Source organism: Lissotriton helveticus, chromosome 2_1 (assembly GCF_964261635.1).
Source record: "Lissotriton helveticus chromosome 2_1, aLisHel1.1, whole genome shotgun sequence".
NCBI classification, from domain to species: Eukaryota; Metazoa; Chordata; class Amphibia; order Caudata; family Salamandridae; genus Lissotriton; species Lissotriton helveticus.
Window position 1 is genome coordinate 536,541,759 of NC_136059.1, and position 20,357 is coordinate 536,562,115.

At 48.4% G+C, this 20,357-nt stretch overlaps 1 long non-coding RNA gene across 2 annotated transcripts in view; it reads right to left on the reverse strand.

The window, feature by feature from the left end:
• The window catches only part of LOC144818115 (uncharacterized), a 345,075-nt gene that overhangs the window by 289,615 nt on the left and 35,103 nt on the right, over window positions 1-20,357 (reverse strand). The window lies entirely within an intron of this gene.

The following is a 20,357-nucleotide window of genomic DNA, read 5'->3' on the forward strand; positions in this document are numbered from 1 at the left end:
AAAGATTAAATATCATAAATGGTTTGATTTACATTTGTATGGTTTGTGTTATACAAGAACATACTCTGCGAATGCCACTTCTAATTCAGGGTTCCTCAAGCAAAATTTAGAAACCCACATTTGCTGGTAAGTAAATACTAGGAAGATCACTTCCTCCATGACAAAAAGGGCATTGTGGTGCAATGCAGCATTTCTATTAACTGTATGCTATGAATCATAAATAATTAGCCATCAGGCCAATTGGTATTAATTCTTTAGCTGACTATTTCATGAAGCATAATGGCTAAAGTTAGACAGTGATATAAAATGAATCTGCAATAAAATTAGGTGCAGGCAAGTCAGTCAAAGATTCTGCATTGTAAAGACGCCTTGCAGCTTGTCACTATACCATACTCATGGATCTTTCCTTCACTAGAGGTGCAAGCCATTAGTTAATGTTTTTCTTTTCAAATATAAAAACTCCCTATGGTAAAGGACTGGAAAAAATTGATTAAAACAAGACAGATCTGAAATGTGAGAACATGCGATTTATTTAAGTAAAGTAGGTACTTGCCCTTGTAGGGACCCATGAAACTGCACAATATAATAACATTAACAAGTATACAAAGACAGTAATAATTAAAAATAAAAACAATTGCAAAGTGTATTTCCACATATTTTGCATATCTGAAAAAACAAGCATTTACAATGCAATGGTCTCGTCCTTGTTAAAGTTAGAGCTATTGGCATTGCTCATGACATTATTTTTGTTTTTAAAACATATAAATAAATGGCATTGTCATATACAATGCCAATAGCTTAATCTCTCGCAAATGCGAGACCTATTGCATTTGCACCCACACACACACACGCAGAGCCACACGTACACACACACACACACACACACAGAGCCACACACACACAGACAGAGTCACACAGAGCAACACACAAGCCGGGAACAGAGGCACAAAAAGCGAATCACAAGCAGGGAACAGAGGCACAAGCAGGGAACAGAGGCACGAAAACCAGATCACAAGCAGGGAACAGAGGCACGAGCAGGGAACAGAGGCACGAGCAGGGAACAGAGGCACGAGCAGGGAACAGAGGCACGAGCAGGGAACAGAGGTACGAGCAGGGAACAGAGGCACAAGCAGGGAACAGAGGTACAAGCAGGGAACAGAGGCACGAGCAGGGAACAGAGGCACAAGCAGGGAACAGAGGCACGAGCAGGGAACAGAGGCACGAGCAGGGAACAGAGGTACGAGCAGGGAACAGACGCACAAGCAGGGCACAAGCAGGGAACAGAGGCACAAGCAGAGAACAGAGGCACAAGCAGGGAATAGAGGCACAAGCAGGGAACAGAGGCACAAGCAGGGAACAGAGGCACAAGCAGGGAACAGAGGCACAAGCAGGGAACAGAGGCACAAGCAGGGAACTGGGCACAAGCAGGGAACAGAGGTCCAAGCACCGGATTACAAGCAGGGTACAGAGGCACGAACAGGGAACAGAGGCACGAAAACCGGGAACAGAGGCACAGGGAACAGAGGCACGAGCAGGGAACAGAGGCACGAGCAGGGAACAGAGGCACGAGCAGGGAACAGAGGCACGAGCAGGGAACAGAGGCACGAGCAGGGAACAGAGGCACAAGCAGGGCACAAGCAGGGAACAAGCAGGGAACAGAGGCACAAGCAAGGCACAAGCAGGAAACAGAGGCACAAGCAGGGAACAGAGGCACAAGCTGGGGACAAGCAGGGAACAGAGGCACAAGCAAGGAACAGAGGCACAAGCAAGGAACAGAGGCACAAGCAAGGAACAGAGGCACGAGCAGGGAACAGAGGCACGAGCAGGGAACAGAGGCACGAGCAGGGAACAGAGGCACGAGCAGGGAACAGATGCACGAGCAGGGAACAGAGGCACGAACAGGGAACAGAGGCACGAAAACCAGGAACAGAGGCACCGGGAACAGAGGCACGAGCAGGGAACAGAGGCACGAGCAGGGAACAGAGGCACGAAAACCGGGAACAGAGGCACAGGGAACAGAGGCACGAGCAGGGAACAGAGGCACGAGCAGGGAACAGAGGCACGAGCAGGGAACAGAGGCACGAGCAGGGAACAGAGGCACGAGCAGGGAACAGAGGCACAAGCAGGGCACAAGCAGGGAACAAGCAGGGAACAGAGGCACAAGCAGGGCACAAGCAGGAAACAGAGGCACAAGCAGGGAACAGAGGCACAAGCTGGGGACAAGCAGGGAACAGAGGCACAAGCAAGGAACAGAGGCACGAGCAGGGAACAGAGGCACGAGCAGGGAACAGAGGCACGAGCAGGGAACAGAGGCACGAACAGGGAACAGAGGCACGAAAACCAGGAACAGAGGCACCGGGAACAGAGGCACGAGCAGGGAACAGAGGCACGAGCAGGGAACAGAGGTACAAGCACCGGATGACAAGCAGGGTACAGAGGCACGAACAGGGAACGGAGGCACGAAAACCAGGAACAGAGGCACCGGGAACAGAGGCACGAGCAGGGAACAGAGGCACGAGCAGGGAACAGAGGCACGAAAACCGGGAACAGAGGCACGAAAACCGGGAACAGAGGCACGAAAACCGGGAACAGAGGCACGAAAACCGGGAACAGAGGCACACACACACACAACATATACAATATCGCTGCTCCAAGAGCCGGTAAGGTTTACTTGTGTATTTATAGGGCGCAGAGAGAAATAGAGCATACATGTCTAAAATTGAGTGAATATAATGGGCGTAATTTAGACACTTTGAAGGCCCCTTCCACAGAACTCAACAATTCAATCACATAATTAAAACATTTCCAATATTAGTTATTTACATCAAAATCATTGCAAGGTCATAAGTTCTGGCTGGTTTTAGTCTGTCAGTTGTGTTACATATCTGATGCAATAACAAAAATTTCAGCGTCACCAAAATACTGTTCAGATGGCACACTTAGGAAATCATAGAAATGTAGTTTACATGTTTAAGCCACGCTCCTAATTACATAAACCACGCTCCATTGTAAGACCACCCCAGCCACTATTTTCACCCCGCTTAAAGTCCTGAGTGGAGTAATACTACGGAGAACAAATGCTTCTAGTGGTGCCCCAGGTAAGAACTACATGTTTAAAGTAGGAGTAAACAAAATAAATCATGAATAGTAAGGGGAGATGATTTGTTTCCAAAACATACAGGACCAGTTATAAATCTAGTTCTGTCTAAAGAAAACAACAGCTATGTTCAACTACTTTTAAGTTTTTGTTCATAATAAATAAACAAAACGAAAGAAAGAACTAGTAAAGAAGTCAAAAGGCAAATGTATAAGGCCTTACGTCTTCGGGAAAAGCACGAACTCGTGTACCACGTACTCCAGTCCTCTTGTCGTGCACAAGAAAAATGCAGATTGACAAAGACTTTTTCATACACGCAAACATTTGGAAAGCAGCAAAAGGGACATTTAAAAAATTAGGATATATTTACCCTATTGACTTGTATTGAAAAGGGGCAATTTAACAAGAGAGAAAGACTTGAATTAACCTGTTTTGACTTTAAAATTCGGCCATCTCCCGTCTGAATCGGGTATCTCGGCAAGTACACACGTCTTTTTTTAATTGCAATGAATTTTGTTAATCGAGCAATAAAGACTTTATTCAAGTTCTAGATGATTGATTGTAGCTAATTACACAGTGAAGCGCCCACATATATAACTACCTGGATTGCGGGTGGTAATGTGCGTGTGTGTGTGTGGGTGTGTGTGGGTGTGTGTGTCAGATTACAATTAGGCTGCAACCCCAGTCCACGTCCTCAGTGGGCCGCACGAGAAGAACATAGGAAGCAAAATATGGCTTTTTGCCGACCATTGCCAAAGTCAGGTTGAGTTTAATAGACAATGTCAACTTAATAAAGCCAATTAAAATGGAACAAGTGTCCTAATTTTCGGGGTGAAAGAAGCATCACCACATGCTAAGAACAGCCACTTGCTAACACCCGCGAGTTTTAAAAATTAATTAAATGTTATCTTGGATACCGCGTATCCTGTGCTGTTTTCATTTACCATTTTTTTCTTTCTTCTATTGCTTTCCTATTGGTTGTTAATTCTTGTGCTGTGGCTTTCGCTGATGCAAAACGCCCCTTTGCTCTTCGGGGTGGAGCGCTCCTAATAGGTGTTGAAATGAAAATGAACCGCAATACTTACATTGAACAATTCTGCAGCACATCTCATGATCGGAGTCGCCTACGGCTCTTAAATCCAGTTTTATAAGTATCGACCCCAACATAGTTTTTGACGTACTGTGATCAACAACCTAAGGGATACACTGAGATCATTTTAGCTAGGGTTCAACTCACTGAGCTATCTTATGGGCTATTATTACCTGCACTGAATAGACATCACACAGAGGCGCGCGGGCACACACAGATGTCATGAAGTGCCATGAAGCATTCTCGAGTGCTTTGTAAAAACTAAATAACAGAAAAACGCTCAGTGACTGGTCGTGAACAGGGCGCTTGTGCGAGTGTGATCGGAGGTTTCACTGGTGCTAAAGGCAACTCGCGCACTGCACTCAGGGCTCTTTGTTAAGGGGTCGGGGGCACTCCTGGCTCATGTAGGGGTTGGTGTAGGTGGGCCCCACGGGTGGACCAGCTGGAGCTTTGGGTACTTAAAGAGTAGAGCCGCGGGTCCTGGGCAGTCCCCTATCTACTTGGTGGGGCCCTGGAGGGCACTGGGTGAAGCTGTGACCTCTAGGTTGTGGTAGAGCTGTAGTCGCCCATGGGTGGAGCTGTGGGCGCTGGGTGGAGCTGTGCCTATCGTATGGAGCAGGAGCTAAGAGCACTTCGTGGAGGAGGTGGGCGCCGGTTGGAGCTGTGGGCAATGGGTGGACCTGTGGGCTCTGAGCACTAGATGGAGCTGTGTACATTGAATGTATAGAGCTGTAGGCTCTGGGTCACTGAGCTTCAGATCCTGGATAGATGGAGGGGAGTACGGTATGCTGTGGGCAGTTAGAGAAGCTGTAGGCCTCAGGAGGTGCTGTGGCGAGCATTTGGTCGAGCAGTGTGCGCTGGAATGGATCGGAGCTGCAGGCCCTGGGTGGAGGCGCGTGAACTCGCGTTCCGTGGCTGCCTTACATGGCGCGCGCTCTTCGTGAGGGTGACCACGTTCAACTGGCACGTGCGGTGAAGGCTCCGAATTTCAACAGTCCGCACCAATCGCCCCTTCCCAGGAGTCTTCCGTGGGTGCTGTGCCAGTCCTCAGCGCTTCGTGCTGCCAACAACCCTGAGAGGGACTGACGGCTCGAACCACAGCTCGCGCCAGTCACATGTGACAGGAAACCAGAATTTCTGCCCGAACCTCCACGGCCAACTAGTAATCAGCGTGTTGCAACAGATAGGAGGCCCTTTGGTGATGGTGATTAACAACAGGGAGGTTTCAAAACAAAACAAGCATTTACAATGCAACGGTTTCGACTTTGGAAAAGTTTGAGCTATTGGCATTGTAAATGACAACATTTGTATTTATGTGTTGGTTTTGAAAGCAGATAAATAAATGGCAGTCATTTACATTGCAAATAGCTTTAACATTTCCAAAGGCGAAACCGTTGCATTGTAAATCCTTGTTTAGTGTTTGTTCTAAGCTGCTCAGCCTACATCTATGTCACCTAGAGTTCTTTTTGTGTCTGCTTGAGATGATTGTCAGTTACATCTTAGGCTGAGCAGCAGTGCAGCTGCTCCCGGTGGGGTCTAAACTGGGGATTTTACTGAATTACATTCCTGCTTTTATCCTGTACATCAACCTTTGATTCCAAGATTAAACCTACATCTGGACCTACCAACCCAAGACTCATCATCTTTATTTTTATGAATGTTACACATTTCCTTGCTGCAGGAACTTGCAGTGTAGGCCCTGTGGCAGCAGTGCCGCTCCTCTTCATAGCTGGGGGATGAGATGGCAGTAATCTGTCGCCCACCCCAGAGCGCCATGCACCTACCCAGCTCCAGGTCCCCGAACTGCAGCTGCAGGCCCTAGCTCTTCAGACACAGACCTCGAAATCGCTCGCTCAACATCTGCAGCCCAATAGTAACTATGAGAGCCCTGGCAGGAAGACATGAGGGAGACTTTTCTTGGGTGCAGAGCGGGGATACAAGGCTCCTACTCCGTTGCCATCTTGGACACACCCCACCCAGTGTATGTTTAATATTTTGGTGCATCTCCAATGTTATGAAGGAAATCGAGTAGGTCTTCTTTGGAAAAATAAGTCAATCTTATTTCTGTTTTCGTTTAAATCATGAAAGATAACACAATAAAATGAAATGAAAACACATGGAATTAAAATAATAAGCCAAAGTCAAATATTTAAAAAAAAAAAACGTTATTCAAAATTAGTTAAAATAATCTAGTTATTGCATATGAAATAACACCCAATTTTAAATATTTTTTGGTAAAAACATTAGGGAAGGTGCCCTCTTTCCAACTGCAAGCATTTATGACGAACAATAAAATTCAGAGCCTAAGTCAGGATTTCAATCTCAGAAGCATCAAGGCAGCTTTTTTCTTCGCTTTCCAAACAGCCATTCCCTATATTGCGGATGTAGGTGGCCCACTTTATTGTGTTCAATTTGTCAGCTGATTAACACGCCTCTGAGCACCCCACCCTGTTCAGCAGTGTGTAGGTTGGTATCAAGAGGCTCTCAGAGCCAATATTGTCCAAGAGAAAGGCTCTGGCTGTGAATGGAAAGAGCAAATACAATAAATATTTGATATAAAGTACTAAAGTGGATCTTTATTGCGTTTTTCTAAAGTTAAGCAGCATTCTTGCCCAGTCCCTGGATCAACTCATCAGAACATGAATTTCAAGATGTCTATGAAAAGCCATAACTATCTTTCTCCCACTATACCCTGAGGCTGCTAAGCAGGTCTTGTCGCCTTTACTCTGAAGCAGATCAGTCTAGAACTGCCAAGGCCATTTTCGCGACAATGCAATATTAGGGATTCCCTTTTTCATGAATCATTCACAGTCACTGAAGATAAACTGCAAGTCATATAGAATAAAGTATCTAGTGCAATCACGAATCCAGTAAGGACTGCTGGTCTCTAGTTCTTCACTGACCCCATGGATTCAATTCAAGGGTCTCACAATTCTTCATAAATCAGTCTCAATTAACAGTTCTGAATCTCGAACAATGATTTGTACATTCTCAGCGTCTGTTGCATTTCATAAGAATACAAAACAAGCATTTACAATGCAATGGTCTCGGCATCATTAAAGGTAGAGCTATTGGCATTGCTCATGACAATTTTTTTTTCTTTAAATCATAAATAAATGGCATTGTCATTTACATTGTCAATACACACCACTCTGCACTCAACTGCACTCACCTGCACTGCACTCAACTGCACTCACCAGCACTGCACTCACCTGCACTCACCTGCACTGCACTCAACTGCACTCACCTGCACTGCACTGCACTCACCTGCACTGCACTGCACTCACCTGCACTGCACTGCACTGCACTCACCTGCACTGCACTCACCTGCACTGCACTGCACTCACCTGCACTGCACTGCACTCACCTGCACTGCACTCACCTGCACTCACCTGCACTGCACTGCACTCACCTGCACTGCACTCACCTGCACTGCACTCACCTGCACTGCACTGCACTCACCTGCACTGCACTCACCTGCACTGCACTCACCTGCACTGCACTCACCTGCACTGCACTGCACTCCCCTGCACTGCACTCACCTGCACTGCACTGCACTCACCAGCACTGCACTCACCTGCACTGCACTGCACTCACCTGCACTGCACTGCACCTGCACTGCACTCACCTGCACTGCACTCACCTGCACTGCACTGCACTCACCTGCACTGCACTCACCTGCACTGCACTCACCTGCACTGCACTGCACTCACCTGCACTGCACTCACCTGCACTCCACTCACCTGCACTGTACTGCACTCACCTGCACTGTACTGCACTCACCTGCACTGCACTCACCTGCACTGCACTGCACTCACCTGCACTGCACTCACCTGCACTGCACTGCACTCACCTGCACTGCACGCACTGCACTCGCCTGCACTGCACTCGCCTGCACTGCACTCGCCTGCACTGCACTCACCTGCACTGCACTGCACTCGCCTGCACTGCACTCACCTGCACTGCACTCGCCTGCACTGCACTCACCTGCACTGCACTGCACTCACCTGCACTGCACTCACCTGCACTGCACTGCACTCACCTGCACTGCACTCACCTGCACTGCACTGCACTCACCTGCACTGCACTCACCTGCACTGCACTCACCTGCACTGCACTCACCTGCAATGCACGCACTGCACTCACCTGCACTGCACTCACCTGCACTGCACTCACCTGCACTCTACTGCACTGCACTCACCTGCACTGCACTGCACTGACCTGCACTGCACTGCACTCACCTGCATTGCACTGCACTCACCTGCACTGCACACACCTGCACTGCACACACCTGCACTGCACTCACCTGCACTGCACTCACCTGCACTGCACTGCACTCACCTGCACTGCACTACACTCACCTGCACTGCACTGCATTCACCTGCACTGCACTCACCTGCATTGCACTGCACTCACCTGCACTGCACACACCTGCACTGCACTCACCTGCACTGCACACACCTGCACTGCACACACCTGCACTGCACTCACCTGCACTGCACTCACCTGCACTGCACTGCACTCACCTGCACTGCACACACCTGCACTGCACTCACCTGCACTGCACTCACCTGCACTGCACTGCACTCACCTGCACTGCACTCACCTGCACTGCACACACCTGCACTGCACACACCTGCACTGCACTCACCTGCACTGCACTGCACTCACCTGCACTGCACTGCACTCACCTGCACTGCACTCACCTGCACTGCACTGCACTCACCTGCACTGCACTGCACTCACCTGCACTGCACTGCACTCACCTGCACTGCACTCACCTGCACTGCACTCACCTGCACTGCACTCACCTGCACTGCACTCACCTGCACTGCACTCACCTGCACTGCACTGCACTCACCTGCACTGCACTGCACTCGCATGCACTCCACTGCATTGCACTCACCTGCACTGCACTGCACTGCACTCACCTGCACTGCACTCACCTGCACTGCACTGCACTCACCTGCACTGCACTGCACTCACTACTCTGCACTCACTACTCTGCACTCACTACTCTGCACTCACTACTCTGCACTCACTACTCTGCACTCACTACTCTGCACTCACTACTCTGCACTCTGCACTCACTACTCACTACTCTGCACTCACTACTCACTACTCTGCACTCACTACTCTGCACTCACTACTCTGCACTCACTACTCTGCACTCACTACTCTGCACTCACTACTCTGCACTCGCTACTCACTACTCTGCACTCACTACTCTGCACTCACTACTCTGCACTCACTACTCTGCACTCACTACTCTGCACTCACTACTCTGCACTCACTACTCTGCACTCACTACTCACTACTCTGCACTCACTACTCTGCACTCACTACTCACTAATCTGCACTCACTACTCACTACTCTGCACTCACTACTCACTACTCTGCACTCTGCACTCACTACTCTGCACTCACTACTCTGCACTCACTACTCTGCACTCTGCACTCACTACTCACTACTCTGCACTCACTACTCACTACTCTGCACTCACTACTCACTACTCTGCACTCACTACTCACTACTCTGCACTCACTACTCTGCACTCACTACTCACTAATCTGCACTCACTACTCACTACTCTGCACTCACTACTCTGCACTCACTACTCTGCACTCTGCACTCACTACTCTGCACTCACTACTCTGCACTCACTACTCACTACTCTGCACTCCCTACTCTGCATTCTGCACTCACTACTCTGCACTCACTACTCTGCACTCACTACTCACTACTCTGCACTCACTACTCACTACTCTGCACTTACTACTCACTACTCTGCACTCACTACTCACTAATCTGCACTCACTACTCACTAATATGCACTCACTACTCTGCACTCACTACTCACTACTCTGCACTCACTACTCACTAATCTGCACTCACTACTCACTACTCTGCACTCTGCACTCACTACTCTGCACTCACTACTCTGCACTCACTACTCTGCACTCACTACTCACTACTCTGCACTCCCTACTCTGCATTCTGCACTCACTACTCTGCACTCACTACTCTGCACTCACTACTCACTACTCTGCACTCACTACTCACTACTCTGCACTCACTACTCACTACTCTGCACTCACTACTCACTACTCTGCACTCACTACTCACTACTCTGCACTCACTACTCTGCTCTCACTACTCACTACTCTGCACTCACTACTCACTACTCTGCACTTACTACTCACTACTCTGCACTTACTACTCACTACTCTGCACTCACTACTCACTACTCTGCACTCACTACTCTGCACTCACTACTCTGCACTCACTACTCACTACTCTGCACTCACTACTCTGCACTCACTACTCTGCACTCACTACTCACTACTCTGCACTCACTACTCTGCACTCACTACTCTGCACTCACTACTCTGCACTCACTACTCTGCATTCACTACTCTGCACTCACTACTCACTACTCTGCACTCACTACTCACTACTCTGCACTCTGCACTCACTACTCTGCACTCACTACTCACTACTCTGCACTCACTACTCACTACTCACTACTCTGCACTCACTACTCACTACTCACTACTCTGCACTCACTACTCTGCACTCACTACTCTGCACTCACTACTCTGCACTCACTACTCACTACTCTGCACTCACTACTCTGCACACTCACTACTCTGCGCACTCACTACTCTGCACTCACTACTCTGCACTCACTACTCTGCACTCACTACTCTGCACTCACTACTCTGCACTCACTACTCTGCACTCACTACTCTGCACTCACTACTCTGCACACTCACTCTGCACTCACTACTCTGCACTCTGCACACTCACTCTGCACTGTGCACACCACTGATATCATGGACTCTTCCACCACACTTTCTAAAACTCTATAGTCCGAAGCATAATAGGCACAGAACCAAAAGAAGGGTAGACATTGCTTAAAATAATCTTCTTGTATTTATGAGAAGCAAAAGCGAGACCGTGAAATGTGCTGAATATCAGTTTGTTATGAATCAACAGAGTGGAGTTAGAGAACCAAGAAATAGTAATTTGGAATCCGGGTTAGAAGGAGTAGTAATCACAAGCTGAGCATCAACGGGCGCGAAACAGCGTGGTGGGCGCGCAGGAGACGCAGCGTGAGCGTGCACATCAGCTGAAGATCGCCGGAGAAGATTCCGAGTCTGCCTGCTGCCCTGACTGACCCGCTGCGGAGGAAAGAGCCCGGTGAGTGGGGGTAGAGGGGGGGCGGCAGAGAGGGAGTGGGCAGAGAGGGAGGGTGTGTGTGTGCGTGTGTGTGTGTGTGTGTGCGTGCGTGTGTCTGTCTGTGTCTGTGTGTGTCTGGTGTGTGCCTGCCTGCCTTTGTGTGTGCGCGTTCACAGACCCTGGTCGGCTCGTCCACCTCTCTGTAGTCCCTTGCTAGCTTACTAGGCGACAATAGTTCTCGTTGCCGAGACCTAAAAATCAATAAAAACAGATTTAAACAAACAATGATGCACTGAAGTCAGCTTTTGCTCTTAGAAACCAGCCACCCCTCCAATCACACACTGCATTGTTACCACGGTCCTGTTCAGCACTAGCTACCTTTGGATTGCACCATGTAAATATTACAAGCATACACATGGTGCACAGATTATAAGAAAGGCATGGCACAGGAAGGGAAGCCAAACATCCTATAGCGGTGCAGGAAGCACAGGCTGCTCAGGTGAAAGGATGTTCTTGCCTCCAGCACAGGGGCTCATCACACTCAGTCTCAATGTGCACAGATTACTACAGCCACCCACGGCCACGGGGAGGCAGGACTGTCCTGGAGGGGAGCATCCAGGAGAGAGGCAGACACACACAGGGGGAGAGGCAGACACACACAGGGGGAGAGGCAGACACACACAGGGGGAGAGGCAGACACACAGGGGGGGAAGTGAGCATCCAGGGGGAGAGGCAGACACACAGGGGGAGGATGTCTCCCCGCAGCCCCGGTGCAGCAGGGCATCAGTCCCCAGGGGACATGCTCCTCGCACCTCCAGCACAGGCAGGCTTGGCTCCTCACCTCCCCGGCTCCCAGCATCCCTTCCCATGCCACGGCAGCAGTGCTCGCACCCCCGGGAGGCCCCCCCGGCCTCCCCCGCCCCGGCTGCACGCCCCCGTCCCTCTCACTCACCACGGCTCCCACGCCCAGCTCTCCAATCACTACAAAGGGGCCGGAGCGGCGGCCCCAGAGCTACTTCCGGTACGGAGGCCCTGGCGGACAATCTTCCTCTGCTTCCCCTGCTAGCGCTCTGTCTGGCTCCGCAACCGTGGCCATGGAAAGAGGACTGGAGACTGGCTGCGTCTGGGGGCGCGGACAGAGAGGAGGGACTATACGCGGCCATCTCTGGGAAGCAAGTCCTGCGCGGACGTCGTCTTCGCTCCTAATGCACCGTAGTTGATATAAGGTGACCAAGTAACAGAAAGTCTAATTAAATCTGTAGCTATAAAGACCTCCTCGCGTTCTGTAGTTACTGCGCACATTTGATGTATACCTGAAAATTACTATTTTTTATATACTTATTAAAAATAGGCACGGTTCCCATTCATGAATTTTTTTAATATGAAGTAGAAACGACTTAAGATTTTTTTATAGTAATGGTATATGGGTAGAATGGGTAACTTTAATAGTATATTAGTAGTAAAAAAAAAAAAAACGCGTTACAGATCTTGGGCGGCAGGGGCTCTTGGGAGCCGAGGAAATCCAGATACAGATAGAAAACAAGTCAGGTCCCGGGCCGCGCTGTGATTGGCTGACGTCACGGGGGTTTCCCGGCCGGCAGCCAATCACAGCGCGGCCCGGGAATGACGTCACGGGGGTGTCCCGAGCCGGCAGCCAATCGCAGCGCGGCCCGGGACAAAGGGGCGGGGCTTAAAAAAAGCACCAGAAACGCCCCCGAATCGCGTTTTCGTGAGAAAGCGCGATTGACAGCCTCTGTCTCCCAATGGCTAGTCTCCATTTATGGAGCTAGCCAATTGGAAACAGAGGCTGTCCTAACCTCACTATTGAAAACAATAGATTTCGATCTGGGAGGGGCTTCGCCCCTCGCCAGGTTTCGAAACCTAAAAACACACGCTAGCAGGTTGAGATGTGAAATTCCAGGGTTTTTGCCGGAAGCGGAAAAAGACCCGCACATTTGCTTGCGTGACGCAATAGAACATTGTGGCAGAGGGTTTGGATGCCTTTCCAAGGGGGCAGCATGTTTGTTTTTTATCTAAAGGTCAATTATTTCTAGCGTGAGAGTGCCCCCTTGACGCTCGTGCCACTGAAACTGGGAGAATGCTTCAGAAGATGATTACAAGTTTGTTAAGGGCGCAACACAAAGATCATAGCAGAGCACAACTTAATAAAATGTACTCTTTATAAAGTGCAGGCAGTGAAACTGGATTGGTGTCCCTGCCCGATTACCGGAATCTCTTAAGTAAGCCTGGGCCAAATTTATATTACCCCAGAGTAGTCTCCGTATTCCATGTTACTCGGGGCACAAGTCCTAAAACAAGCGAAGGATAACATCGTGAGCGTGCGAGCATGCACCTCAGCTGTACCATAGCTGCCAAGGTTTCAGATTGCTATGTGCGACATTTTCATAATTTATGTGTAATTATGAGTGACATGTAAAGAATTATGAGTGACACTTTCTCCGGAGCATAATCAAGCAATGAAACGAGGGAAAGATATAAATATAAATTACACGGGCCCTGCCAAGTACCACGCATCAGTGGTTGGACTAACGCACATAGCTGCCAAGATTTTAGCATGCATATTAATGTCATTTTTATGTGTATACTCTACTTATGAGTGGCATTTACATCTATCATGTGACACTTTAAACATTTTATCAAGAGAAGTTAGGAAGAAAACGTGTATGGGACAAAATAGCAAATCATCCATGTATTGTAATACATAGATTAGATCACCAAATCCAACAAAGGACAGTTTAGGATTTCTAAAGTTGGTGTGCATGAGGTCTCAGAGTACTGTGGTTAATCTAATTTTTTAAATAAAATGTAAAATATATTTTGTTTCATTAATTGCAACGGCTAACCACTCCACCATCATTAACAACCTTAAAAACCCCTTACTCCTCTCTTGACCCCCTCCCTCCTCCTTCAAGACCTCAAAATAAACAAACGAGGGACAGGGGAGGGGGCGATAACAGGGCTTCAGAAAGGGCAATAACTACATCAGAGGGGGCAATAAGAATGCATCAGAGGGAGCATTAACAGGGAATAGAGCGGGCAAAAACGCATCGGAGGGGGCAATAATGAGACCTCAGAGGAGACATTAACAGAACAATAGAGAGGGCAACACTGGCATCAAAGTTGGCAGTAATGAGGTATCGGAAGGGGTATTAACGGACAGATGGAGCAGGCAATTACGGCATGAGGCAGGACAATAATATCACGGGTAATGGGTTAATAACAGGGCAGTAAATAAAGAAATCATACTACGTTCGAGAGAACAATATTACTGCATCTGAGGGGGCCTTAAGAGGGCATCAGGGGGTTAACATGGCATCAGAAAGGACAATGATAGGGCCATACAGGTGTAACAGAGCATCAGTGGCAGGAATAATAGCAAATTAGATAAGACAATAACAGGGCGTCTAAGACTGAGTACAAAGGTGGTGCTTCAGATGGGGTAATAATAGGGCATCCGAGAGGGCAGCAGAGCAAATCAGAGGGGTTATATTGTCATCACAGGGGCAATAAAAAGGCATCAAAGAGGTCAATAATAAGGCACCTGCTAGGGTATCCAGCGAGTGCAAAAACCATATACCGGACACAATAATGAGGCATCATAGAGGGCAATAATGAAGCATCAAGGAAATAGAGCATCAGGACAAGAAATAACATGATCCATTTATAGACTTAAACACAGGCACTGGGCTGGTACCTATTTGGGCGGCGGCCCGGTCGCAGATGAGTCTGAGTGTCCAGAAGCAGCACGGGGGATGACGCTTGCAGGCAGTGACGCACTCTGATCTACAAGGGCTGGTTGCCGCACTGCAGACAGGCTGTGCTCAGGCGAGGCGCTATTTCAGTACTGTTTGCCACCCTGCCTGCGGCCTCCACACAGTGATCGGGGTGCTGCTGTACAGACTCCTCATGAGTTCAGTGGGGGACTGTGAGGCCTGTGATACTTTCCTCGAGGCCGCTTGGCGCTACAATTCCTGGGTAACTTTTCTGAATTGGCTGCATTCGGCGAGGTACAATTAATAGCAGCTGCGGTAGCTTGCCGGCCCGGGCCGGTGCGAACTGCCTGCAGGAGTGCTGCGAGAGGTGCCACCATTGAATTTGTGGCACCGCCCGCAAACTTTCATACAGCCCGAAACCACCTCAAATCTCAGCATGAGCCGCACAGGGACCCGCGACCGCAGAGCTGCAGCACACTGCAAGATGCCCTCTGCAGTCTTCTCCCCGACTGAGTGACTGAATCGTCCCCCGCCGGCCTGCACAACATTGCGACCGCGATAATTATCACCAAGATGCCTTAGATGCACGGCGCCATGTCGTGTCAGTGTGGCTGTCGACGGTGGGTGACAGAAATTAGTGTGCCTGAATTAAGCCGCGCGGCGCTGCCGGCTGCTGGGCAGATCGGTTACAAATACATTACGGGCGCACACTGCAGTGTTGCCAGATTTTTAGACCCGTCCCAAGCCCAAAGCCGCTCAAATATAAGCCCAAAACAAGCCCAATCAGACCAGTTCCAGCCCAAAAACCAGCCCAAATTAGCATGTCTCAAATTATGCACAAATTGTCATCAGAAACAATTTTAAGGACAAATATACATTCTATATCACCAACAGGTTTATCTTAGCAGTCACTGCTGGGACTAATCAGTATGTGAGAAGGAAATGAGCGAGTAAAACTTGCACAATTAGCATTCTCACAAACTATTCCCCATTAATCACACCACTGTAAATATGCACTATCCACAACACAGTTATATGTATGTTATTATTAGATAAATGTAAATAACCATTAGGGACTTATTTCAAGTTGTCTAGTAATAACCGAAGCAAAAACATTACAGAATAAGTACCATTCACACAACATACTTGGGCATTTTTTAAACTAGACAGAAAGTCTGCTGTATATATCGGGGAATAACATGTGAACAACTTTTTGGGGAGCGATTCTGCACACTTTTGCCCCCATAATTTCCTCTAGGTAGGGCTAGGAGAAAAGTTCACGAGCATAATCGGAAATGAGCAGTTTAAGGGCTCATACTGTAATAAGTGAAAAGTGGAAAACCAGGCACAAAAACATTTGCAATGGACATTTCTCGACCATTTGCAGTGGATATTTCTCGTCTTACACCAGTTTAATGCGACAATATAGTGTTCTTCTTAGAAGAATTGCACTATCTCCCATGCATGCATATATCAGCCCTTGCCCAAAGGTTAAAACCATAACAAATCTCATTGTTGTGGAATTCATTATTTTAGTTTCCGCAGAGTAGATCCTGGACACTGACTTGACCCTTCCAAGTGCTTTGTAAACTGATAAAAGCTTGAAGTGGTTTATGTTTTTAAATAACATGAAGCATTTACAATGCAAGTGGGCCAGTTTTCTCTTCTGTACCATATGCTCTTTACCCCTCCACAGTTGTCTTAAACCTACATACAATCACTATTAGGTTTTACATTATCACTAAATACAATTGCATACATTCTTGTTTACCATTTTCCAGGGAGGCTGGCCTACAGTGCATCTAGCAGTGCCAGAAGGACTGGTCTGAAAAATCAGTATACAGACATGTTTTCTGTTTTGAGGGCCCGTTTTATGGTCTGGTGGTCCAACTTTTGCTATGGATTTCCCTGATATTACCACAAACACTCCCTACAGCAAGCACAAATACCACAAGAAGAGCAAAAACATAGCGTGAATGGAGACGGATAGGACACCAGACAGGCAAAATCAGCAACGTCTACAGGCCAGGCTGGCAGGTGGCAGCTGAGGGTGGGAGAAGTCTGTGGGCAGTTTTAAGTTAATACCACCCGGGACCGTCCGTAACCCAGACCCACTTACCGGAAGTCGAGGAGAGGTACCGCCGGAGTCCGGACTCAGTCAGTCAGCTGAGCTCACTCACTCACTGTAGTGCGGCTGCGGCGTTGTGACTCTCACTCATGTCACGTGCCGCCGTCGGGCTGTGCTGTGGGGCTGGGCCTGGGCTTCTAAAGGTCTAGCTGGGGCTTCTAAGGTCTACAATGGGAATGTGCTCCCTCAGGAGAGTGGTCTGGTGGACTGTTCATGAAGGCTGAACCTGGTTCCCCAGAACCAAATTCGGCAGCTCTGGCGTAGTGCCACATCCCCCAATGAACACCATACTATCCCACTGAGACACCCACACTGCCTTCAGCTACAACCCAGTTGTGCCCGGCTATATATACCTGGATGCGGCACAATTCAAATTATGCACAAGAGTGATATGCTGCCTGGAAAAAAAGTACCTTCCTGGAAAAAGCAAACCCTCATATGGATGCAAGATTAAGTAAAGCATGTGAAATGTAAGTAGAACAACATGGCTACCTTAACACTTTTATACTCATTATCCAGAAATCAAGAGTGTTTTTTACAGAAACTTTAAGCACCACTACAGATCCCTGGAGGGACCAGTATCACGGTCCATTGCTTATATCCTATTAACCGTGAGCAGTATGTTTTAAAAAGACTACATTCCTAAACACAGAGCCGTGGTACGCATTTTATAAACTAAAATAAGGAAAAAAGCGGATAAGGATCACATTAATCGGTTTCCACCCATCAACCAGGTATTGCAGTACCTCCAGGAATGGTGCACTTCATCACCCAGGGAAAACAATGCTGTTCAAAGAAAGAGGAGAAAACAAAAAGCAGTGCTTCGCTGGCAAACTCTGTAAAGTGGCACTACTGTGTTTGGGTGTTAATAAAACTAATCTGGCCACTTTGTGAACGCTCTGTAATGCTTTAGTTATTTATCGTATTTTGAACCCTGAGATTGCAAATAAGATGATCAGAAGGACAGAGCTTGAAACATATAGGTACAGATGGGTGGATGTCAGGCAGTGGAATACATGTATAGACTTTTTTTCCTACCCACAGCTGCCAAGGTTTCAGAATGCTTTGTGTGACATTTTCCTAATTTCAGTGTAATTATGAGTGTCATTTCAACAAATATGAGTGACACTTTCTCGCAAGCAAAATCAAGCAATGAAGATGAGGGAAACATACATATCAGAAATATTACACTTGAGCAACAAGAAACTAAGAAGTAATTGAACTAAAGTGCACTAACAGCAGGCAGCTGAAAGCAGGACAGAGTCAGACCGCGAGAGTGCACAGTTCTAAGACTCCGGACACTACAGGCCCAGGATACAAGCAGCTCAGAATTATTGAAGCATTCATTTCATTTATTAATAACAGCCATAGCAAGTTAGTTGAGCTACTAATACTCAGATGTCTTAGCCAGCCTTTGCCCACACTGGGTCCCTGGATCCTCCCTGCTGCTAGCATCAATCAAACCGATCAGGATGCTGAGCATCAGTGGGAGCTCCAGGGCCTTTCTGTCACAAGTGGGACCAGGCCCACAACTGATGGATGTGAGGCCCCAATATTAACATCTCTTCTCAGCTGCCAAACACTGTCAGCTGACTCCAGACAAGCTCCGGGCACTGGGCAAGCCTCGGGTTGAGGGGCACACAGTCCCACATAGGTTATAGCTGGCAGCCAGAGCTCTGTGGTGTTATATTTCAAAACCTACTACGAGTCTTAACACATAGCACTAGGCAGGGATGTAAGTGTCCGATGCAGTCAGTTTCATATACGTAGTGATATACGTAGGTGTAACTGTCCTGATTGCGATACTGGACAATAATTGCTCAGACAAGGAGAGATTGTTTCTGTGGAAACAGACAGCACAGCCAAACATAGCGGTTAAGATAGGGTATGTGGTTGAGGTGTTATGCAGCGAACATTACTAGTGAACCATAGGCCAGGTAAAATAAGGATGCAGGGTTCTACCTCAACGTTAGCAGTGAAATGGCGGCAGCGCGCACACTATTGCAACTGATTAAAGTCGGACCTAACCAGAGGACCCGTTCAGAAACTAGTATTTGACGGAGAATATGAAAGCTGAAGCCACCCCACTTGAACGAACGTGGATTTATCTTAATAACATGCGAGGTATGATATTTGAATAAAAAAACTCGGGTAGGATGATGGAGGTCACTTCGTTTGACTCCCAACAGGCTCTTCAGTAATGTGTGCATCCCCAACACCCTGGCCAGCGCCGTGCACCCCTCCAGATCGTGTCTGCCAAGAGCTTACCCTCCAGCTTCTCTGGAACGCTCTTACCCAGCTCGGCCTAGGGTTCAGCAGCAGGGTCGAGCAGCTGGCACAGGATTGGATGTGCCCTCCATGCCCGGCCCCTGTCTGTGGAAGAAAGGGAGGGGGGCTGCGTTCAGAAACACACGCCGCTTCTTGGTGCTATGAGACCCTACTTCCAGTACTCCAAAGGCCGTAGAAGAGTCTGGGGTGCACTGCTGTTATGACAGGTGACTGTGAGGGCCCGCAGGGAGCGGTCCAAGTGTGCATTGATGGACACGGGAGGTCGGCAGTTACCGAGTATAGACCGGGCACTCACCACCACGTCCATTGATTCTACATGGCCTGACAAGTAGGACTCGCTCTTTGTAAGTAAGCACGATCTGTGATTTTCATGTGATGTGGAAACAGTTTAGAACTCCCTGCATTTTGATCTGTGAACTCAGCGGCAACACGCACTTCACATTCTAAACAGGGAAAAGCCGAGAAACTGGCGGCCCAGCCTGGTTAGTATAATGTGACTCCGGAAGGGTTACTTTAGATTTAGTTGCCGCATTCTTAGAATGGCAGAGAGCCCTGTCTGAGCACTGCAGGCTGCCTCAGACAGTCAGACGAGCGTTACTAGTAAAGTTCTACTAGTACTTACTATGTGTGTTGTCTTCGAAGTAACTTCTTCAACTTCTCTACTCTCTGCTAGCCACTGGTGACGTCGGGCGGTGGGTGCTGTGAGTCGCACGGTAGGCGGGGGGCCAGACCTTTGAGTGCTGTTTGTGACCTGCAGCCTCTCGTCGGACGGCGGCCGGCACGCCGCACATCATGATCATGCCATACCTGCAGCAGTGTGCGCAAGTCTGCAGCGC